Source organism: Nuphar pumila, chromosome 11, assembly GCF_984573655.1.
Source record: "Nuphar pumila chromosome 11, dmNupPumi1.hap1.1, whole genome shotgun sequence".
Taxonomy (NCBI): Eukaryota; Viridiplantae; Streptophyta; class Magnoliopsida; order Nymphaeales; family Nymphaeaceae; genus Nuphar; species Nuphar pumila.
This window is the reverse complement of record NC_143259.1, coordinates 93,040,962-93,067,313: the sequence shown is the minus strand read 5'-3', so window position 1 is coordinate 93,067,313 and position 26,352 is coordinate 93,040,962.

The following is a 26,352-nucleotide window of genomic DNA, read 5'->3' as shown; positions in this document are numbered from 1 at the left end:
GTTGCAGGATTTTGTATTCCTTAGTATAAATCATTATCGCTTAAGCATTTAACTTTCATTATTGTAAATTGTAGTAATCGTTTGCATTCTTAAGTAATGATCTCTGCAGAATTTTGTATTCCTTAGTACATATCGTTATGGCTTTAGCATTTAACTTTTAGTACTGTAAATTGTTGTAATCGTTTGCATTCATAAGTAATGATCGTTGCAGGAATTTATATTACTTAGTATAAATCGTTAGCACTTTAGCATTTAACTTTCATTAGTGTACATCATTGTAATCGTTGGCATTCTTAGTACTAGTCATAAGATATTTAGCACTCGTTATTATAAATATTTTTAACAATATATTACAACCATATTCATTTACAGGAGTATTTAGTTACAATACATCATGACCAATGGTTTGGCTTAGATACAATACATGACCATCATTAGCATCAAAGAAAACAGACATCATCAGCAGCATCAACCCACGTCCAAATAGTGAAGTGCTTCGAAACAGACATCATCAACATCATCATCAGCATCAGCATCAGCACTTTCAGTTTACTAAGTGGCCTTCGGTAGTCACTAGAAACGATTGAAGGCAAATCTATCTACCAATGGGGGTCCTTATCTGTTTACAAGTTTTTTGTCACAATGTATATTAGCAGCAGATAAAGCTATGGATCCCAACAGGCAGAGAAGATGCAGCCCGCACGACTAGTATATTTGTCATGAAGTATATCGAAGATTAGGCAGATATTTTTCCAGCTGAAAAGTATGGTTTGCGAACGATTGAGAGTCTGATAGTAGGAATAGATCAAATAGATTGTCATCAGCACCCACCTGTCTATCATGCAGAATATATGTGCGTGCTCCAATATGGTGACAAAGATTGAGGATGATTATGGTCATTATATTTTGTGTAAGCTTTGATATACTTCATGATAAATACGCCAGAGTCATATGTGTCATGAATATATCGATGTATCCACAAAAGATAACCACTATAATCATCATCAAAGATTATACAGATCTTTCTGCATGGCATGAAACAACTACAGTATCAGCATCAAACACCATCCATCAAGCAAAGGTAGAAGGAACACAGAAGAACAAAGAAGAAAGAAAAATATAAGGAAGAAGAAGGAAAATAAGAAGAAGACGAAGGTGTAAGAGAAAAAAGAATAAGAAGAAGTTGCTCTGCCGAAGAAAAGAAAGAGGAAGAGAGGTTAAATAGATTAGGGTTTTAGACTTGGACAACGGGTGGGGTCTGGTCACTCCCTCAGCTAAACCCATCGTACAAATCGAGACGTTGTTCAGACTATAAATCTAGGTCATTTAATAAATACAAATCTAGGTAACTTAATAAATACAAATCGACTTACAACCACAATACTTTAAGTTTCATAATTTAACAATATTTTTCCTATTGTGATTTGTTGTTACGAGCTTTGTCAATGTGAACGATATATCCTATCGCAATTTACATAATGACTGATTCATAAATGGCAGAAAAGAAAACAATAAATAAATCGACATGATGTTTAGACCGATACGTCATATCGTGTTGACTAGTTTTGTAAAAGTCAGATGAAACGATGTTTTTTCATTTAATTAATGCGCAATGCAATTAATTTGCATATGGTTTTTGAAAATGGGAAGTAGGTAAAATGATGTGTCCTTTATATTGCAAAAAGGCTATATCTGATTTTGTCATGTATATTACAAGCAACGCAACAAGCAATACTAGATGCATCGTCACCCCTTATTTCATGGTATATCGGTACTTTATTTGTTTATTTTCTTTTACGATTTACTCTTGTTGCTTCATATTTTAACATTACTATTATCACTCTTTAGTTCAACAGACTTACGTTTGTCGAAAGCCATACACCATTGGATTTCAAGATGCACTACCATGCTGGGGTAACGACGATCACTGCAGAGACTTTTGGTCAAGTGAAAAGGTAAGTGAACAAACCTCTTATCTAAGGTTTAGGCCTAACATTCCTAACATGATTTGTCTATCTATTTCTAATATATTGTATCGATTCGCAGATATTGATTCCTATACTCTGGCAAACTGCTGAGCATCGGGTGTTATACATGATGGATTTACGAGAAAAACAACTATGGTGCTACAACTCATTGGACTTTCACACTGGTGTACAACGTGACGTTATGCATTTGGTAAGTTTTTGTCTATAAGTGTATCGTATCTTTTATGGTGACCCAGATTTTACTATATTCTGCATTAACCACATGTGGGATTCCTAAAAGATGTTTTGGGTGTCGACATTGGCGAGTGGAGCTTGCTCTGTGTAGACCATGCTCTTTTACAAAGTAATGGCATCGATTATGGCGTATTCATAATGAAGTATATTGAAGTAATATATAATGGACGAGAACCTAATTTCAACGTTGTATGCTCTTTATTATCCTTTGTTATTGGGGACTCAATTTATATATTGGTGTCACATTACATTTTTGTTGCAGGATGATATACCAGGATTCTGCACCGAACTATGTCAAAAATTGACTGAGTTTTTAAATGCGGAAAGGAAAAAGAATCAGCCGGCAAGAGTACTTACAAGGCAATGAACGACGTGAACCCCCCCCCCCCCCCCAAGATTAATATGATCTACAAAGATTTCTAACAGATTTTGTAGACTTTGTATACCAAATTTTGTATACAAATTTTGTAAGATTGTATACAAAGTATGTAAATATTTCTGGGTTAAAATAAAATTTCAATTTTACTAAACACGTGAATAAGTTGGACTATTATTTGTCACCTCTATAGACGACTACTCTCTGTACATGTATCTCTACTTACAATTTGAGAAATCTTAAGTTTTTCAGGCCATTAGTGTGGTTTCTAAAAGAAGAAAGCATTATGCCTCATTATACCATGCGTATGTTGGCCCCGACATAGACATCATTTTGCAAATAGTATTTGTCCTATCGTGATTTGCTTTTTGTGAAGTTTCTCTATGTGAACAAATCATTGTAATTTTCTCTCTCGTAAATGTTCGCCCTTCGTAAATGAAAATCCTATAAGCGATTAGAGATGGGTACTATTCAAAAATCGTTGTAATGCTTACCCTCCATAAATGAAAATCGCAAAAGGGATTAGCGATGTATAAGGTGAACAAAGTCTTATAATGTTCACCCTTCGTAAATGAAAATCCAATAAGCGATTAGAGATGTGTAATGTTCATAAATCATTGTAATGGTCATCCTTCGTAAATAAAAATCGCAAAAGAGATTACCATTGTGTATAGTGAACAAAGGCTTGTAATGTTCGCCCTTCATAAATAAAAATCCTATAAGTGATTAGAGATGTGTACTGTTCAAAAATCGTTGTAATGCTCACCCTTTCGTAAATGAAAATCGCAAAAGAGATTACCATTGTGTATAGTGAACAAAGGCTTGTAATGTTTGTCATTCATAAATGAAAATCCTATAAGCGATTAGAGATGTGTACTATTCAGAAATCATTGTAATGCTCACCCTCCGTAAATGAAAATCGTAAAGTGATTATTGTTGTGTACAGGGAATAAAGGCTTGTAATGTTCGTCCTTCGTAAATGAAAATCCTATAAGCGATTAGAGATGTGTACTGTTCAGAAATCGTTGTAATACTCACCCTCTGTAAATGAAAATCGTAAAGTGATTACCGTTGTGTACAGCGAACAAAGCCTTGTAATGTTCGCTCTTCCTAAATGAACTTCCTATAAGCGATTAGAGATGTGTACTGTTCAGAAATTGTTGTAATGCTCACCCCATGTAAATAAAAATCGCAAAAGGGATTACCGTTGTGTACAGTGAACAAAGGCTTGTAATGTTCGCCCTTCGTAAATAAAAATCCAATAAGCGATTAAAGATGTGTATAGTTAAGAAATCATTGTAATGCTCACCCTCCGGAAATGAAAATCGCAAAAGGGATTAGCGATGTATGTGGTGAACAAAGGCTTGTAATGTTCGCCCTTCATAAATGAAAATCCAATAAGCAATTAGAGATGTGTATTGTTCATAAATCGTTGTAATGCTCATCCTCCGTAAATGAAAATCGCAAAAGGGATTACCGTTATGTACAATGAACAAAGGCTTGTAATGTTCGCCCTTCGTAAATGAAAATCCAATAAGCAATTAGAGATGTGTACGGTTCAGAAATCGTTGTAATGCTCACCCTCCGTAAATGAAAATCGCAAAAGGGATTAGCATTGTATGCGGTGAACAAAGACTTGTAATGTTCGTCCTTCTTAAATGAAAATCCTATGAGTGATTAGAGATGTGTACTATTTGAAAATCGTTGTAATGCTCACCCTATGTAAATAAAAATCGCAAAAGGGATTACCGTTGTGTACAGTGAACAAAGGCTTGTAATGTTCGCCCTTCGTATATGAAAATCCAATAAGCGATTAGAGATGTGTACTGTTCAGAAATCATTGTAATGCTCACCCTCCGTAAATGAAAATTGCAAAAGGAATTAGCGTTGTATGCGGTGAACAAAGACTTGTAATGTTCGTCCTTCTTAAATGAAAATTTAATAAGCGATTAGATATGTGTATTGTTTATAAATCGTTGTAATGGTCACCCAGCGTAAATGAAAATCGCAAAAGGGATTACCGTTGTGTACAGTTGTGAACACCCCAAAATTTTCAAAATTTTATAAATATTCCCTTTTTACCCCTAGCCCCATTTTGTGAGTAAACTGAGTCAATTTTAAATAAAAATTCCAGTTATCTCTCAAATTTACTTGAATTAAATCCAATTTTCTCTATCTGACTCAATTTTGGATTTGGATCCAGTGTTAAAATCCAAATCTGAGCCTCGTTATCCAAAATTTGATCAAAATTTACTAAAATGCCAAAAATATATTTTAAAAGGCTCAGACAGTCGATCCAGTATCCGTTTGGATCCACTGTCTTATATTTCTCAATTTGAGGTCCAAAACTCGAATATCTCCTCAAATTCTGGATCAAAACCTGTTTTCTGAAGAAATTTTTCAAAATTCAAACCCGAATTCTCAGAAAACCCTTCTTTTGTAAATATTTGTAAATTTTATAAAAATAGTTTAAAAATCCTTAGTTTTAGAATTTTATTTCAAAAACACAAAAACAAAATAATAATAATAAAAAATATAGAGAAAATGAACAAAAAAATCAAAATAGCAAAGAAAATTACAAAAAAAATGGTTTTAAAAACCCCTTTTGAGATTTTTTTTTTTTAAAAAGACCCCTTTTATTGAAAATTTTGGGAAAAGCCTTCCGTGGCAAAACCCGCAGAAGCCCTCTCTCTCTCTATCTATCTATCTTTCTCTGGATCGGCTAGGGTTAGAGTTTTCTGCATCAAACGGCAGGCAGCGCCGAGGGGAGGTTCGATTGAGGGAGGCGATCAACTGATCTCGAAAGCTCTCCTCATAGACCCTTGATCCCCAATCGTTTCCCTCATCTTCATCTGCATCTGAACCCATCAACGATCCATCACACCTTCTTCTACCGCTTCCGTTCATCTCCAACTGCATCCGCCCCGTTCCAGAGCCTTCATCCCCTCTCTATAAAAGGGGCGCAAGGTGGGGAAGCAAGGGCATCTATTCTCACCTCACCACGTCCTTCTCCTTCTCTGAAGTCCCCCTTCACGTTTCCTCCAGAGATCCTCTTCTTCCCGATCTTCTCCCTCTCCCTCTCATCCCTCTTCATTTCGGATTGCTTCCCCCAACCAACTGAAAGAGACAGATCATACCTGTAGCAGGAAGGTGGTAACTATCTCCTCTTCTCTCTATCATTTCGGATTTTTCTTTGAAAAATTTCTTGGTTCATTGTCTCGATTAAGGCACTCCCTGTGATATTGAGTTGCTTGTAGCAACGTCAGTTCATACCTGTGCAATAGAAATGGAATACGTGTATTCCCACATATTTTCTTCTATTTTTTTTATTATTATTTCACCATTATCATCCATGTCATTATGGTTCACTAGCTTTTTTTTATGCTGTTACATGTATTTGTATGTCTTTGTTTCCCATTCTTCTGTATATTAAGTCCTGCATCATAGATAAGTTTATAAGGAATTTCATCTTCAGTATCTCATGATGCCTCTCTTTTAATCTGCATTTCGTTTTTAATTCATCATTTAGGCGTTTGATTTCGTGCATTGATCTGCTTAATCGTTGATCCATCTATTGTACTAGTTTCAATTTCATGGAATCAATATTTTCCCCTATTAGTCTGTATGCAATCTCAACATTATCCCTGTATTTGCTAGTTTTATTTTGATCTTCCGCATTGGTTATTGTTTATCATGCATTTTGTCTATTTATATACATTAGCATACGTCCTTCATTAATTTATGTAGCATCTACTGTGCATCTAAAAGGGTCATGCGCTACATTCTTCTTCTTCTTCTTTTTCTTTTTTTTCTCTTTTTGTACTTTTATCATGTTGATTTCCTACATCACCTAAGCAATAAAGAAGCATCCAATCTAATTCAACATGAGATTGGATCTACCCTGCAACCATCTTTCATTTCATCTCACATTGGTTGTGGTGGGATCATTGCATCTCGTTGGATCCAATTTTCCACTTAAACCCTATGTTGTGGAAAATCCTGAGGGTATATTTTGACATCTCTTGGAGGATGCTTTGTGCGCCAAGTATGATAGATCAAGACAAAACAATGGTTATCTGGCCTTCTTAGTCATGAGCATGAGCTGTTAGAAATTGAAATTGAGATCTTGTGCATTGCTGGAGAGTTTGGTACTCTCCTTTTGCTGGAGATTTTGTTGGTCACAATATGTCCAAAGCCTTACAAGCATACAGCATTTCTGAAGACCTTGCCATTACAAAGCCATGTTTGGCTATTTTGCAGAACCTTATTTCTGAATTTTGTGTTGGTTTGAGGATTGTAATGCAGGCTAATTGGTTCCAGCACCTTGTTCCTGTTCTAAAGGATAACACCGACATACAGGAAGCAGCAAAAGGGGTTCATGAAAATATAGTAAGCACAGTGCAAAAAAGCTCCAAATTTTTCTTGAAAACATTGCCCCGAATGCCTGAAGGTAAGAATCATTCTCATAATCTGCCTATTGAGGGCATTGGGTGAAAGCAATAGTCTGGATTTGCTGATTGTTTTTTTCTTTTGGATCTTGGTCCAGAAGATGTGTAACGCCCCAAAAATCCAGAACTTTTAACTTTTAGAATAGTTTAGAAAGGTTTGAAATCATACGATTATCAAAGTTTAAATAGTATTTCAGCGAAAAATGATATTTTTAAAACCACAAGTCAATGGACCTTGAGCGCATTACAGCGTAAACTTTCCTCTGTCAAATCTCACACAAACCTTGAAATCAAATGGTTTTGAAATGCAGTTTCAATAATTGAGAATTTGTTCATGGGATTTTGCAACTCATTATATTTATTGAAACCAAAAAGAAGTTTACTAAAACAGTTTTAGTAACTCAAGGTTTAATTAAAAGAGAATTTTTGAAATACACTTTATATCAAATTTACCAGCATGTCCTCAGGAGCGAAACGTCAGGGAAAGAGCTCTATCTTGATCTCATCGCGCAATCGCAGAGTGTATCACCTATACATCACCTGCCCATAAAATGGGTCAGTTCCACTAAAAACTGGTAGGTGCACATACAGGACGATATAGAACATAGTTAAGCAAAATAATTTAATATGTCAAGTATTCAGGCAATTATGTAGCAATTTAATTTCAACAGATTCATGGAGCAACTATCATGAGAAAAATGCTAAAACTATTACAAGCATTTCACTGGCACAAGTAGGCTAATTATTATAAGCAAAGCATTGCATAAGCAAGCAAAACACGATGCTACATCAACCACACACACAAATCCATAAGTATTGAAACCCGTTGCATGCTATAGCTTTCATACGTGCATAACTTAACAAATTGTGTGATCGGATTTAAATTATGTTTTGATATTAACTGGCCAAGTGGGTACGCACAAGGCACGACTCTAGAAACAACCTAGACTGATCCGAGGGTTTATTATGCTATGTATTTTAAGATAACTCGGATAGCTGACTGAGTTCGCACCTAAGGGGACGGTCAGTGACCAAAAGAGAAATCCCCAAAGCAGCATAAACAATGGATGCATCCCAAACATGGAGAGTTACCACCTAGGATAATTATGGTAGTCTCCTTCCCCCAACTTCGATGATTGAGGAAGCCGAGTCTTTTGCTCGTAACTGTCATTAATGGCTTGTCCATCGAAGTTTTTGTACCTTCCCATCCTCTCTCCTGACAGGAGTCAGCGGTTCGAATGAGTATATCAGGGGTAGTTAACTGAAGACTTATTCTACATACTCTGGTCTTTCGACCCAACTTAAGTATCTTGCCGGTGAAGGCGGAAATCATCACTTATTTAGGTGATCTCAGCATTTTGTTATTTGCACTCATCAAGGTTGCCACAACCTACTCATCCAATCATCGCAACGTAAGAAGACGTACTTATCAAAAAGTACAGACGTACTTGTCAAAAGTACGACTACGATAAAAGGGATATGGTTTCACCAAAGAAACCCCAACAGATATTATATGCATAAGAAGTAACACAACACAATTTGGCAAGATAAGTCTTGAATTCATTTCAACAATATTTTGCATATTTCATGATATGAGGTCGTCTCGGATCTCTCGTCCGATCAACAAAGTATTTAACACGTCGTGCATGACTAAAAGTACGCTACACCAAAAAGGGGTGTGTGTAGGCTTCTCAAAAGGAACACCCAACACACAACTTCATAACGATCAAAAGAATATAGGAGTGCTCATTTGGCACGATTCATCCTTAAAAGCCACAATGCCACATTGAGTCATTCACACAAGGCACATCACTATCAATCTTGCATCCAAAATTTATATTAATATCGACATGATTCGTACGACACGCGACACTAAGTTTAATAAATGAAGAATGGGTCCTTCAACAGAACCTCACTCGATCACAGGCTCCTGCCCCCAATCAGGGTTATTTAAATTAAGCTGCAACTTGAATCAAGGTTATAAAACATTTCTCCCAAGTGTGTGGACTTGGGAGGGCCCAAATGTGACTTCGCAATTCTGCGAGACTTAAAACTTAACTTTACAAAAGCTGTGCAATTTGAAGAGCACTGAGTTGGCAGAAGGAAACTCGCTTTTAAAGAACTGCAATGCGCAAACACAACTTCTAGTGTTTTGAAAACAAGTGATATCAGGATAGGCATAAGACTACATTTATGTAAGTACATATTTATCATGAATGTGAGCATATGCAGGTTATAGCATGACAACAAGCAACTCTCGACTTGCAATGCCGCACATCGAGGGAAAAGCACATAAGTAATACACGAGGTACCAAAACCATACCTTGGCCACTTAGATAGGCAAACACATAAGGTCATAAGTAATACATGAGACACGAAGTCGTAACTCACTCAAAGGAAATGAGCAGGGAAAATCGTATGCAAGCAAACAAGAGCATAGGTATTGCACAAAGTACGAAACCACACCTAAAACTCATAAGCAACTATGCAAAATAATGATCGAAGAATGAAATTGTACCTCGACCCATGAGCATGCAAACAAGAAAATACGCAATGCAGAAGCAATATAACTTTAAGCATGTCTAGCACGGGCATCTTAATTATTTCAACTTAAATAGGTTCATTTATTGCCCTTTGTGCGACTTTACCCTACCTCAGAATGTTTTGTAGCTGCGTACGCCTATGCGTGAGGATAATACGTAGGTCCGGCCGCGGAGCACAAACGGGACCTATTGCGTAAATCTGCAAGAGTGTGAGAGTTATAATGACGTAGTTGACAAAAAGAACAGAAGGGCAGTGGTAAGACCTGCCCTGTCGGTGGAATCAAAAGAGTGGTAGGGGTATCGGCCCCTGACTGATCAAACAATGAATGACAGAGGCCTCGGCCCCTGTCTGACAGGACAGCGGATGGCAGGGGCCTCAGCCTTCGCCAGACAAAGTAGTGAATGGCAGGGGCCTCGGCCCCTGCTGGCCAAATCAACGAACGACAGGGGTCTCGACCCCTGCCTGCCAAAACAACAAACGGCAGGGGTCTCGGCCTCTGCCTGCCAAAACATCAAACGGCAGGGGTCTCGGCCCTTGCCTGCCAAAACATCAAATGGTAGGGGTCTCGGCCCCTGCCTGCCAAAACATCAAACGGCAGGGGTCTCGGCCCCTGCCTAACGAAATAAATAAATGGTAGGGGCCTTGGCCCCTACCTGACAAAATAGCCAATGGCGGGGGCCTCGGCCCCTGCCTCACGAAAACAATAAATGGCAGGGACTTGGGTCCCTGCCTGACAATACTGGACGACAGGGGCCTCGGCCTCTGCAAAACAATGAATGGCAGGGGCTTCAGTCCCTGCCAGACAAAACAGAAACTGGCAGGGGCCTCGGCCCCTGCCTGACGAAACGAAATAATGGCAGTGGGGTCCGGCCCCTGCCTGACGGAACAACGGCGAAACAAGAGGGAAGGTGCGACAGGGGGGGTGTCGATCCCCTGCCACCCTTCAGGAGAAAAAAAAGGAGGGGGGTGCTGCATGGGTGACTGGCCCCCTGCCGGCTCTCTGGCAACTTCAAGAGAGAGGGGGAGACGACAGAGGCCCTGTAGGCCACCTGTCGGGCCTCCGATAGATGCAGAGGGAGCGGGAAGAGGATCAGGAGGGGGAGGAGAAGGCCGAGGATATAGAGGGCGTACCTGGAAGGGGGCGCCGTCGTCGCTGTCGGCTCCCTTGCGAGGTCGTCGGTGGCGGCGATTTGAGAGAGGCAGCAGTGTCGGGAGGAGAGGAGGAGGAGAAGAGAAGGGAGGTGTGCCTCCCCTCCCCTCATGCCCTTCTCTTAAAGACTCAGGGGAGGCGACAATCGGGGAAACCCTCAAGGGGTTTCCTTATCCGGCCGAGGAGGGTGGAGTGGCGCGGGTGAGGTGCGGTGCACAGGGGAGAGGATTTGTTTTAAAACAAATCCTCCCTCTGTGTCGGGTTTTAAAACCCTGCCGATAACGGGCCCGGGTCGGGTCCTGACCCGACCCGGCTCGGGTCCGATATATATATTTACGTGGGTTTTACAAGATGAGCTGATTCTCTTTTTCCTGCTGTAATAATTTTTCCTCACTCTTGCAAATGTCTCACAAGTGTTTTCATGCCAAATATTTTTCTGCTATGATTTTCGATACCTACAGCCGATAAATACCGTTCACCATGAATTTCTTTAATGCACCTGTATTTCAAGTTGTTGTGAAACTCTCTGGTCTACAGTCGAGGGGCATGAGAGAGGCAACACACAAGGCTCCCTCAAGTTCAGCAATACAAGTGCCTGCTGCCAGTTGAACATCATCAAGAATTCAACTCGGACTTCATAAATATCACCTACAATTTCCATTGTTTTGTCAAGAGCATTTTCTGATGAAGATGCCTCATGATCATTTGGGCAACCTCCTATGCACTTGTTAGTGGTAGTCACTATATTTGAATTCGCTTTGTATATGCTCGGCCCGTGGTATTTGCACATTACTTACCAACACAACATTTTAGCATAATTACCAGTTCAACACATAACTGGTAACACCCACTATATTTCCCACACATCACTCGGTATCTTAGGTGAGTGTGATCTGTGTTGACCTTTTAGTCACAGTCACAGCTCCTTAAGCATGCATAATATCCTATGGGTTGTAGTGTTTACTTAATCATCACATCCACCTTCCAACAATATCCTATTGCACAATAACCTGCAAAACCCACTATTCACCTTCACCCTTTCTATAGTCATACTCCATCCTCTGTCACCTACTACCTTGACTTCACTGTTGTACACTACCACCTATGTTAGCATCACCTAAGCACATTCACCAGCACCCATTGCCACAGCAACACCCGTCCACACTGTCACCTACAACGATGTCTAGACATCGTTGTGATTGCACTGTTGATACCCACAACACTTTACCCTACTATTATACTCACACCCCTTAACACCACATTTACCAGCCATTTCCTGCGTACTGTCATCATTTGCACATTGTTATTTTCTGTATATTGTCCTGCAATATTGCCTAGCGTAGCAATTTATTTCAGTCTTTCATCACCCTGTGTATGCTATGAATTTGTATCTTTCAGCCTGTTAATAATCATAACATCTCACTGCCACCAGCTGTGGCTTCATCACACATCATTCCACCTCCACTACACTGTGCTCAGCACTTGCACCTTCCTCTTTTGTCTTAGGTCAAAATTAACCAGGTGTTAGTTTTCCTTCTGCCAGTTATTATATAATATCATCCATATTACCTCAAAGGTAGGTAATTTCTCAAATAAGATTATAGTTCACAGTGGTATATGATCAGGCCCATATATATCTTAGCATTAATTCATTTATCATATCTGCCTTTGCATTAGCCTACGGCTGTGTGTCTTTTTCTCAAATCACATTTGACACATGCATTTTACTTCAATATAAGGTCTGTATCTCCTTCTTATAATCTCATATGCACATACAGTTTCACTTTAGCATAGGGATTATATATCATTCCCCTTGGTTTTGCATATTATCCAACTCTTAGCAATCTCACGAATTACTGTAATTTCATTAGGCATCCTTAATAATTCCATTTAATAATTCCATGAACTACTGTGGCCTCATATATATTCACAACAGTTCCATGAACTATTGTAGCTTTATATACACCCACATCATGTGCCTGCATTGGTACATTAATATCACCCTTATGAAGACTTCATTGTCACCCCCCTTTCCACCATATGCAACAGTCTCACCTGCTACCATACCACTGTTAAAACACTATCTACAGCATACCCTGCTGTAACTTGCATCATTTCATTTCCTTTTACATGCACCTTACCTCCCAGCTCCTTCCCTGCATAAAGCGTGACATCTTAGATAGGCACATCTAGGTTCACATTTTACTTAAAGTATTTTATATCACTCTCTTACATAGGAAATTCATGCACATTTTAGTCTTCATCTCTCTAAATAGCCTAAGGATATTATCTATGTGCTTACATTTGTGACATGACAGTTTTCATCTCTTTATATGCTTGTATCTTACCAAATCAATTTTGCAAGAATCATATAGAAAGCTTGTTTTTTTTTCCTCCTTAGCTTAGGGATTTCATATTTCACCCAATATCAAAATTGTAATAGATAGAATATAATGAGAATGTATATTCCTTGCACTAGATTAGAATGTATGAGCATGTATATTTTCATAGAATTGTTTGTTCTCATATCATCTTCTCTTTTCAAAATTCATGGATGGAAACACGAATGGCACGTGCACCATTCTAATAAGAGGTGATTAAATCCTAAGTTGACGATTTGCATCAATGGCCATAGTCAGGATGTGAACAAAATTTAGGATTCTCATTTTTCATGGAATAATACTGGATCTACACTGGATCTTTTTCAAAAATCATTATATTTTCAAATATTTTCTTCCTTTATTAGAGTTTAACTAAAAATTACCTCAAGATATATATCAATGGCCATAGTCAGGATATATTGAGAGTTAATTTCATTTTAAACTCTATAAATGCACCAAAATGTGTTTTATTCTTTACTCGAATTTAAATATAATTATTATATAATACATTCAATGACCATAGTCAGGGATGTATTATATCTTCAATCTTATTTCAATTCATTTAAAGATTGAAATATGCTTTTCCAAAATCCAATTTCAAAATTTTTAATTCATTTCATCATTTAGGATAGAATTACATAATATTTTTAAAATTTCTTTTTCAAAATCCAAGTGATCTTGAATATCTTCTTCATTTTTCAAACCAATCTTTAATTTCTATTCATCTTTCCATCTCACTTTAAAATTCAAAAATTCAATTTCAAAGTCTCATTTGACTTTGAAAAATCGAATTCACTCCTATATTTTAAATTCAAAGTTCAATGCAATTTTGAAAATTCAAATGCATTCCCATTCTCAAGATTTGATTTTGAATTCAATTTAACATTTCAGATCAAATTTCAAAGTTCAATTTAAGCTTTGGAATTTTCAAGATTCATCTCCTGATTTCAAAGATTCAAGTTTAAAATCAAGTTTATTCTTTATTTTTCAAAATCTCTAAAGTTGCATCTAAAGATTGAGTCTTGATTCTCAATTTAATTCATTTATCCAAAATCAAGGCTTTGAGATGGATTCTGAATCTCAAAATCTGATTTTCCCTAAATTCAAGTTCATCTTCAAAATTCAATCAGGGTTTCTCAAATCCAAATCCATCTTCAAGTTCTATCTAGATTTCCTGAATCAAAATCCAAATTCTATCTGGATTCTCAGATTCATCTTCTAATTTCATATCGGATTCCAGATTTCAAATTTCATTCCATCTTGGATTCCATATTTTAAATCCAATTCCATCTTGGATTCTAGATTTTGGATTTCAGACTTCGGATCCAATTCTATTTAGGATTTCAAACTTTGGATCCAACTCTATTTTGGATTCCAGACTTCGAATCCAATTCCATTTAGGATTCCAGACTTCGGATCCAATTTCATTTAGGATTCCAGACTTCAGATTCAATTCCACCTTGGATTCCATACTCTGGATCCAATTCCATTTAGGATTCCAGATTTTGGATTCAACTCCATCTGGGATTCCAGATTTCAAATCTAGTTCCATTTCCAATTCCTATTTTCAAATCTATTTCTTAAATCCAAATTCAATTCCTTTTTCAGGTTCTGAAATTAAGAATTCTTTTTTTAGAATCGATCCATTCAAATTCAAAGTCCATTTTGACTTTGAAATTCCATTTTTTCAAGATTTTATCTCAAAGTTCCAAAAATCTCTTTTTTCTCCTTATTTCTTTAAATTCAAAATCTATTTTCCAAACTCTGATTATTCCAAGACTTGGAATTTCAAGTCTCTCCTTCCAAATCTATTTCAAATTCTGAGTTAGATTCAAAATCTAACTTTTTCAAATCAATTTCAACCCTTTGAATCATTTCTTCACTCTATTATCAAATTTATTTTAGAATCACTTGAAAAATCCTAAATTTCCAAACTCTTTTCTCAAAAGCATATATTTCTGCATTTGCATTTCACAAGCATGATTCTTTGTGCATTTAGACTTAGAATAGATTCTTAGATGATATTAAGGCAAAGCAAAAAGACATAAATTCGATCATTGGTTCGATTACCTCTAGTAAAGGCGCCAAGAACGGTCGAACCTCGTACCGACGAGCGAATCCCGTCTCTCCATTTTTCTCGCAAATTTTTAAAATGGAGGCGAGTAATTTCAAAATATTTTTCAAAATTAAGGTCAAGTGAGACCTTTGCAAAAGAGTTCCTCTCTCTTCTTTTCTTTTCTTTTCTTTTCTTTTCTCTTCTCTCCTCTTTTCTATCTTTTTATTCCCCTTCAAAAAGGGAATAGAGGCTAGAAAGGCAAAGAGAAGGAAAAAGAGTGAACCAAGAGGAAAAATTTTGCAATGATCACAACAGTGAACAAAGGCTTGTAATGTTCACCCTTCATAAATGAAAATCCTATAAGCAATTAGAGATGTGTATGTGATCATCGCAAAATTTTTCCTCTCTCGTGGTTTCTCTCTCTTCCTTCTCTTTTCTTTTTCTAACCTCTATTTTCCTCCTTTTTGAAGGGAGAAAAATAAAAGAGAGACAAGAAAGAGAGATGAGAAAAGAAAGAAAGAGAGAGAAGATGAACTATTTTGCGCGGTCTCACTTGACCTTTATTTGAAAAATATTTAGAAAATAACTCACATCCGTTTTGAAAATATTGCGGGAAAAAGATGGAGAGACGGGATTCGCTCGTCGGTACGAGGTTCGACCGTTCCTGGCGCCTTTACCAGGGGTAATCGAACCAAAGATCGAATCTATGCCTTTTGCTTTGCCTAAATATAATCTAAGAATTTATCCTAACTCTAAATGCACACAGAATCATGCTTGTGCAATGCAAGGATGTATGCTCTTTTGAAAATTGATTTAGAAATTTCCAAGTATTCTGAGATGAAAGTTGATAAAGGAGTGAAGAAATGATTGAATCTAACTTAGAACTTGAGATAGATCAGAGAAATTCTAAGTCTTTGAAGTGTATCAGATTTGGAAGAATAAGTTTTGATTTTGAAAAAGAATGATTGAAAAATAAAATTTCAAAATCAGAAATGGATTTTGAATTTAATCATGGATTTAGGAGAAGAAGATTAAGTTTTGAAGTGATATTGATTTTGAATTTTAGAATGGATCTGAGAAAACCAAATGGTATTTAAGAATAGAAATGGATTTAGGGAGTTCAAATAAAACCTGGAAATGGACCTGGATTTTGAAATCTAGAATTGGGAGTAAAATTGGATCTCAAAATGGATTTAGGATCTGATGTAGAATTGGGTTTTGGACCCTTAAAAAATGGATTTTAAATCTAAGGCCTGAGGTCCAATGTAGAGTTGGGTTCTGGATCCTAAAGATGGAATGGATCTGAAGTTTGAGATCCAAATATAGAATCGGGTTCTGGATCCTAAAGATGGAATTGGATCTGAAGTCAGAGATCCAAAATGTGATTGAATTTTGGATCCTAAAATGGGACTGGATCTGAAGTCTAAGATCCAAAAAAAGTGGAATTGTATTTAGAAGACTAGATCCAAGTTGATCCGATTTTGGATTTGGAATTTCCAAAATTGATTTGAGAATTTGAATTTTGAATATGCAGATGAATTTCAAAGTTGAATTGGATTTTAAATTTAAGATAGAATTTGGAACTTGAAATACAAGATGATTCTGAAGTTTCAAAGTCAAATGGAACTTTGAAATTGAATTCTTGAATCCTTTTGAGAAATAGAATTGAATTTGAATTTATAAATAGGATTTGATCTGAGAAATGAAGGAAAGAATTACTTGGATTTTATGAAAAAGGAATATGATGCAATTCTATCCTAAATGATGAATGAATTTAAATTTTTGAAATGGGATTTTTGAAAAGCTATTCCATTCTTTAAATGAATTAAAATAAGATTGAAGATATAATACATCATTGACTATGGTCATTGAATGTATTATATAATAATATATATTTAAATTCAGGTGAAGAATGAAATACATTTGGTGCTTTTATAGAATTTAAAATGAGATTAACCCTCAATATACCCTGACTATGGCCATTGATATATATTTTGAGTTAATCCTAAGTTAAATTCTGATAAAAGAAAGAAAATATTTAAGGAAATATGATGAATTTTGAAAGTGGATCCAATGTGGATCCAGTGTTATTTTGTAAAAGATAAAAATGCTAAGTTTTGTCCACACCCTGACTATGGCCATTGATGTGGATCATCAACTTAGTATCAAATACCTCTTACGAAATGGTGCACGTGTCATTCGTGTAGCCATTTGTGAGAATTTGAGAAAGAAAAGGTAAAAGCATGAAAACAAGCAATTCATGGTATTTACAATGCTCATACATTCTATCTAACACAGGAAATGTAAGATATAACTTATTATATCATTGGAATAATAATAATAAAATCTTAATTTAAGAGAGTAACCAACATCTTCCAGAGATTACTGCAAAACAGAGTCAGTATATAATAAGTTTGCAAAATATGAAACAAAATCTGGATGTCATGTTTACATTGAATAGAAAAATGCATACCTAAAGTCATGTATATCTATAGGAATGTATTTACCTAGCTGGAATGAGGGTGATATAGAAACTCACGAGGTGTTAAAACTCAACGATCTCCCGATTGAATATAACTTAACTTTATATCATGTCAAATCAACACAGAGGAAAATCAATTGATGTTAAAGAAATGAAAAGAAATATGAGAAAACATTAAAATGTATATGTAATATATGAAGGATGCTAGAATGACATAGCAATAAAGACATATTGATGCAAATGTGCACTAAGTAAAATTTAGAATGCAGAGTATGCATGAAAAATGGAATTAGTATCACCTATTACAGAAATTGATGCAAAAGAACATGAGATGCAAATGCAAAATGTAAATCTGATGAAAGTGATGTTGTAAATGAATAGATAGAATGAGAGGGTAACGAAACGTAGTGAATCAATGAATAAAATTAAATGTACCTGGGCGATGAAAACTATAATGCTTGATTTATATGAAACAAAGGATCTGAGGTGCTAATAAAACAGACTTCAATGCCCGAGGAGTGAATGCGCAAATGAGGCTCAGCAGGGTAAACAGCAACAGCAGTGTGATGTATGAATGCGCGCATGTAGGATTGCCAAGTGATGTTAGAAGGCAAATCTGGGCAACCCTGTCACCCAGACCAAACATCATGACTCCCATCACTATTGTCAGTTAACTTCATCCCATCTGATTCTTGAATTTCAAACAACCCAGGAACTGGCATACAAGATATTATGAATGAAATTATCGACTGATCTCATAAAATATTTAAACCCGACCCTATAATAAGATTAGTGTCCATGATGATCATTTGGCAAGTCTTTACAATAAATGGAATGTGGTTTTCACAGCAGTTCATAATAGATGTTGATAGCAAGAAATAAGAACTCATAGCAAAATGAGAGAGCTTATATTAGAACCGATGCCAATACAGATCCTTCAAACTTTAATATCACACACTGATTATTATTTCAATTTCAGGTATGGGATTCAAGATTCTAAGCAACAAATTCATCTCTGCTACCTGGATGTACAATGAGTCAACTTCTTGTTTGGTACATGCCGATTTCAACCTGCTGAGATATGATTTTAAGAGGGAATATAAATCAGCACAGAGCTCACCTTTATAGAGAGTCCTGGTCACACATTGGGTGGTATTCCAACTCTAATATGGATTTAAAGGTAATGACATTGGATCCAACCTCTATCATGGCAATTTCAGAAATCTTTTTACCATCTAATGCCTTATCGAGAAAAATCAGTAAGAGCTTTAACTAATGCAGATTCTTCTTCTTTTGAGAGCAAAACATCGGACAAAGAGGGCAGAAGTGAAGTAATTTATATGAATGTGCTGAACACAAATGTAAAGGCAATGGTGCTGAGATGAAGTAGTGCATGACGAGGAGAATGAGGTGCAGATGTGTGTGTATGGATGTCGTGAGATAAGGCATATATGCTACATTGCAAGGATCTATGAATGCAAAAAAAATGAAACCCACACATACCTGTATTTTAAGATGCATAGATGGGATGTCACAAGATATTAGAGACTACGCCATGAAAGAGAGATTACTGAGATGATGAGCATTACTGTGCAGTGGATTTCTCAATCACCTGACAGGACGATTCCACCAGCCATGAAGCTAAGACCGAGCACAATGTGGCTCTCGGCCAACCAAATTCCAGTCAATTTGGGGTTCTGTTATGCACAGATTATGATCTGGGTTGGAGCCAAATTCCTCAACACAGAAACCAGGGGTTTGAGGATTGATTACATCTCAGCCTTGAAAAGCTTACTGATTTCGATCCAGCAGATCCCCGAATTTTACAGTAAATCAGGAATCTGATTGTGAGGCATCTCACATATTGCAGCAGGTCTAAACATCTCCTTGTAATTTTCGCAGGGGATTTGCAAGCGATAGCGATTGCACTGGAATTCTTTATTCTAACACCTCCTGGACAATCTGGTCCTTGATGGACTTATGAGAATCTTCGGCAGGGGAAACATGATCGCCCTTGGGATCATCAGAACTTTTACATAACTTGATTATTTCTGCACAGAAGTTGCAATCATCAAAGAAGACAAAATGAAAGCCAATGGGTATGTAAGTTGAATCCATGTCACAAAGGCATATATCACCCTCATTTATGAATGATGCTTTAACACCCAATGCAGGAAATTTTCCAATCAACTTGGAGAAGACACTCATTCCACAACAAGGAGCATTCAGCAGGACCTTATAAGCATACATCACGATCACAACATTGTCAACAACAAGTTGTATTGCTGCCTCCTTCAGGACTACCAAGTAACCTTGATTTACAAAGTTTCTGACTAGACCAAGAGCCCGAACACCTATTGCTTTAGAACCAAAAGCCTCAGGATGCAGCTTTACAATGAAGAAAACGAGACTTTATACTGCTAGCGAGGGGTAGGTATTCACGATAAGTGAATGGGAAACTCACAGATTGGTAGTGAACAGATGAACCAAATTTCAGACATCAGACCCAAGATTTACATAGTGAATCCATTAATCGATTAACTTCAAATATTATGGCTAAGCCTCAAAATGATCAACAAATCGAGATCTAACATTAGTCCTTCGTAGGGAATCTACTTATCAAAACCCTCCCAGCAACAGGGGTTTACAGACCCTACTCTGGGACGATCCATCAGCTGATAATCACCAAAGCAAGGGTAGATTGCGCTTGATCTGGGTGGGCTGATGATAAAATAGCATAGACATTATCTACAGAATGCAATAGATTACTAACGTAAAGCTGGAAATCAGAACCAATGAACAATAAAAATGGGAATTCGAAATCGGAGAAGGCAACCCAAACAACATTGATCATCAAAATATAACCAAAAATCGAACATAACATAGAGATTTAAAAAAAAAAAAAAAAACTGTCGGAATCGGAGATTCCCCTTTGCTGTAGCAACTGGTGGGCCGATGCTGCTATACGTAGATCGACCCTACCATCTTATGCCTTGTAAATAAAAAAAATGAGGAAAACACTTGTAAGGAAAGGAATATTTCAAGAAGAAAGAAGAAAAAGGGAGGAAGAAAGACTTATCTCGGTTGTAGAGACCCTCAATCACAAGCGGTGTATGTCCTTCTCTATGGCGTGTGCTTCTGCTGGGATTCTGAAGGTTGCCGGCAAACTTTGGCTTCAGCTCTGCAGTTTGCTCATGTAGAGGCTGGAGGAAAGGAAGGCTTTCCCATCGATCAGAAGGAAAACTAAGGAAAATGGGATGTTGCTCGAGGTGAAGTAGATGAGGTGAATAGTGGACCCGTGAAGGAGAGGAAATATGGAGGGGTAGAAGACGACCATGCATGAAGAAGGGTGCGGGGGTGAGAAGCGGTGAAGGGATGGAGCTTCCTGCGGGCTCCTTTTAAAGAGAAAAGAAAGGGAAGGTTCGGGAAGGGTAGGTAGTTGAGGATGAAGGGTGATGAAGAGGGGGGTCCGGGTGATCGACCATGGAGGAGAGAGAAAGAGAAGGGCGATGAAGAGGGCTTTTAGGGTTTCGGTGGAGAGAGAGGGGAGATACCCCAGTGAGGGAGGCGGCTCTCTTTCCCCTTTTCTTATTCACGAAGGGTTTTCAAAAACCCTAAATGAGCATTTCGCATAAGACCTCCTCTAATTTTTGAGTTTTTACAAAAAGAGGCTCTCAGGGCTTTTTAGCAAAAATTTGACTTTTAAAGTTTAAACTAATTCATTTTTTTCTCAAAATTTTTCCATTTTTTTTGGTTTTTGGTGTTATCTTTCTGTTTTTTTGTATTTTTAGAATAAAATCCTAAAGTTTTACGAGAAACCAAAGATTAAACTAATTTTTTTGCGTTTTTGCAAAAAATATTTACAAAAGAGAAATTTTCTGAGAATTAAAAACTATTTTGAGAAAATTTCTTCAGAAAATGGGTTTTGATCCGGATTTTGAGGAAATATGGATTTAAAGTGCTAGATTCGGATCCGGAGTTGATTTTGAATGAATTTTTAATTCAGAGAATCTGAAGAAATGACTTGATTTTCTCAGAAAACGAGGTTAGGGGCAAAAATGGTCATTTTTTCAAAACTTTGAAAATTTTGGGGTGTTCACAGTGTACTGTTCAGAAATCATTGTAATGCTCACCCTACCTAAATAAAAATTGTAAAAGAGATTAGCGATGTATGCAGTGAACAAAGGCTTATAATGTTTGCCCTTCGTAAATGAAAATCTAATAAGCGATTAGAGATGTGTATTGTTCATAAATCGTTATAATGGTCACCCTCCGTAAATGAAAATCGCAAAAGAGATTACCATTGTATACAGTGAACAAAGGCTTGTAATGTTCACCTTTTGTAAATAAAAATCTTATAAGCGATTAGAGATGTGTACTGTTCAAAAATCGTTGTAATTTTCACCCTCCGTGAATGAAAATCACAAAAGGAATTAGCGATGTATACGGTGTACAAAGGCTTGTAATGTTCGCCCTTCGTAAATGAACATCCTATAAAAGATTAGAGATGTGTACTCATGCAAAAACTTTCATAAGCGGTTTAGGGTTTAGGATTAAGGGTTTAGGGTTTAGGATTAAGGGTTTAGGGTTTAGTGTTTAGGTTTTAGGTTTTAAGAATTAGGGTTTGGATAGTAGGGTTTAAGTTTTGGGTTTAGGGTTTAGGTATTAGGGTTTATGATTTATGGTTTATGGTTTAAGGTTTGGGTAGTAGGGTTTAGGGTTTAGTGTTTAGGGTTTATGGTGTAGGGTGTAGGGTGTAGGGTTTACGGTTTAGATAGTATGGATTTAGGGTTTAGGGTTTAGATAGTAGGGTTTAGGGTTTAGATAGTATGGATTTAGGGTTTACGGTTTAGATAGTAGGGTTTTGGGTGTGGGGTTTAGGATTTAGTGTCTAGGCTTTTGGGATTAGGGTTTAGGGTTTAGGGTTTAGTGTTTAGTGTTTTAGGTTTTAAAAAGCTACCGCGACAATGATATATCAATCGTTGTCTTTGCAAACGATAGCGATATATAATATCGCGATTTGATGAGCTTTGTGTTTTAGGTTTTTGGGTTTTGGGTTTAGGTATTTAGGTTTAGTGTTTAGGGTGACGAGCTTTGTCTATGTGAACGATATATCATATCATAATTTACAACTTCTTGCTTATTTAAGTCATAGTTGCAAATCGATAACACTGCAATGATTTGTTTTATCATGATTTGTTTTTATGAGCTTTGTATAAGTTAACAATTTTCCTATCATGATTTACACAATGATATATAAAAGACCAAAAAGAGGCTGAAAAACAAATCCACACGAGGTGTGCTATCATGATTTGACTGGTACGTGAAAGTGTTATAGGATCGAGGCAACGTGCACTAGAGGGGGGTGAATAGTGCTTTTAAATACCGTCTTTGGAATTTTGACGGACTGAGAGATTCACAAAGCAATCACACAAAGAACACAAGAATTTATCCTGGTTCGGTCTTTCCTGACCTACATCCAGTCCCCAAGCAAAACCAGCTTGAGATTTCCACTATCAACCTTGCGTAACTACAAGATCATACACAGACCAAATCTGGTCCCACTTTCAGTAACAAACCTACTGAAAGAAAACAACTCCTTTAAACCAAGGAGTCCTTTTCCTATACAGAAAAATAAAATAAGTAACAACTTACAAACAACCTACGAGCCCTTCTTATAAATGCAAATGAGATGCAATTGGATTTTGAGGTTGTTGAAATACTCAACTCATGAATTCATTATCTCTCAAAGGAATTTGAGTGAAAAACTGAAGTGAAAAATATCAAGTGAGTGAGAAAATGAATATGAGTGAAAAGCAAAGAGTAATTCAATGTAATTTGATTGGATTGTATTGCTTTTGAGTGTGGAATGCACTCATATTTATAATTGAAAGATTCCATATGTTGAGAGTATGAAAGGGTGTCAAAACAGTCCATTTTGAATGATCAAAACGTTTGAAAAATGAAAAGACATGCCTTTTAAAAGTTTCAGAAAAAATGGCAAAATTAGCCGACTCAACAGTAGTTAGTCGACTGATAATCAAATATTAGTAGACTGACAGTTATCGTCGGTCGACTAATGTGTTTATCAAGCTGTTCGAAAATCTGAAGTTTTGAAACTTAGTCGACTAGAGAAAAAATTAGTTGACTGATAATAATATCAGTAGACTGAAAAATCTTTAAGTCGACTGCTGCTAAATTTTTCTGAAAATACATGTTTTGTCCAGTCGACTGATAAAATCATTAGTCGACTGCTGCTAAAGTTTCCAGAAAACAGACATTCTGTCTAGTCGACTAATAAAACCTTTGGTTGACTAATTTGACAAAAATGACATTTTGCTTAGAAAATTTGGCGCGAAAGGATTAGTCGTTTGGTGAGTCTATTGGTCGACTAATAAACATGAAAAATTAAGTAAAGAGTTTTCTAAAAAGATTTTCATGAAGGGTTCTTTTAGAAAAGTTTTTTTTAAAGACTTTTTAGGTGAAATACAACTGAAATTTGCACTCTAAGTAAGGCTCTTACAAGAATCTAAGACTTTTAATGAATTTCACATTTGCACACTAGTCTTCAAAGATTCTTCATTGAATTCTTCAATTCTTGTCATCTTTCTTCATTGCCTTAGCTGAAATGCAGTTGATTCACTTGTTCATCATCAAAACCTTGTACTTTAAGTATCATGTACGGCTTCATTGTCGTAACAGTACGTCCTATCACATTGATTAGTTTTGTAAAAGGTAGATGAAATGATATTTTTTAATTTAATTAATGCGCAATACAATTTATTTGCTCACACTTTTTACAAACTAGCGTTATTTTTTTAAAACTGGTGGTCTGTGAAACGACGTTTCCTTTATATATGAATGACATGTCACACAAGTTCTGGATGGTGTGGCTTCGCTTTGCTTCGTGAACAAGGAACACACAAACAGACGGTTCCTTTATAAATGACGTGTTCGTGAATCGAACATGTAACTTGCTTCATCGCAAATGGGGTATCGTTATCAATGAAGGAGATAAGGAAGGAGAAGATGACAACTACACGACCAACGATGGTGATTCAGGCGTATATTGTCTAAATATCGTGTCAATTTTCTTCAAAATGTGTCTCTTTTATGGCATTTATGTGATTTGTGTTGTGTACTGTATAACAGAATTTCAATATCATTTCTTGAATATTCTGTTAATGTCAGTGGAACATCCACAAAAGGTGGTGCCCAAAAACTCAGCAAAGAGCTCCAAGATAACATCGAACATATGCAAAACGAATATGCAAAAGGGAACACTATCAGTAATTTTGTACGTATGAAACCACTATCAGTAATATATTTACGTATGTCATCGTATATATGTTAACAAGTTCATATTTGTTGCAAACAGACTATATCCGATTTTGTCAAGTATATTCAAAGCAACGCAACAACCAATAGTAGATGCATCATCAGCCCTTATTTTATGGTATATTGGTTCTATTTTATATTTATTTTGTTTTTTTATTTACTCTTGTTGCTTCATGTTTTAACATTACTATTATCATTGTTTCATTCAACAAAGTATTGTCCATCGATTGCCATACTCCATTAGATTTCAAGATGGACTACCATACTGGGGTAATGCTGATCATTGAGGAGACTTTTGGTCAAGTGAAAAGGTAAGTGAACAAACCTCTTGTGCAAAATTTTGGCATAACAGTCTTAACATGATTTGTCCTATCAATTTGCAGATATTGATTCCAACACTCTGGCAAACTGAAGCACAGTGGGTCTTATACGTGATGGATTTAAAAGAAAAACAACTATGGTACTACAATTCATTGGAATTACACAGTGGTGTACGTTGTGACATTTTGCATTTCATAAGCTTCCATCTATAAGGATATTGTATCATGTACGGAGGTCAAGAATTTACTTTCTTCTGCATGAACCACAGGTGGGATTCGTCAAAGACGCTTTGGGTGTCGACATTGGTGAGTGGATCTTTCGCTCAGCACAAGATGTTCCTTTACAAAATAATGGCGTCGATTGTGGCATATTTGTAATGAAGTATATTGAAGCAATGTACAATGGATGAGAACCTAATTTCGATGTTGTATGTTGTTTATTACCCTCTATTATTGGAGACTCAATGTATATATTGGTGTCACATTACATTTTTGTTGCAGGTTGATATGCCTGGATTCCGCACAGAACTATGCAGAAAATTGACAAAGTATCTAATTGCAGAAAAGAAAAAAACTCAGCCGGCAAGAATACCTAGAAGGCAACAAACGACGCAACCCCCTAGCAGTAATATGATGTACATCGACTTTTAACAAATTTTATGTACTGTACAACCAAATTTTGTATAAAAAATTTTATAAGACTCTGTATACAAATTATGTAAATATCTCTAGGTTGAAATAAATAAAATTTCAATTTCACTAAACACAACAAATAAGTAGGACTGTTATATAGTAAAAGCAAATCATTGTTATGTTCCGCCTTCGTAATTGAAAATCGTAAAAGCAATTAGCATTGTGTAAAGTAGAAATGAGCTATTTTCTTTAACGTGACTTTCTATACGTCTATAAATCTATTTTAATCAGTGTAGCATACAAATGTCACTGAATAAATAGTTGTAATGATCGGCCTTCATAAATTAAAATTGAACAAGCGTTTATATAAGGCTTAAACGATTTGCACAAACATTCATAAAC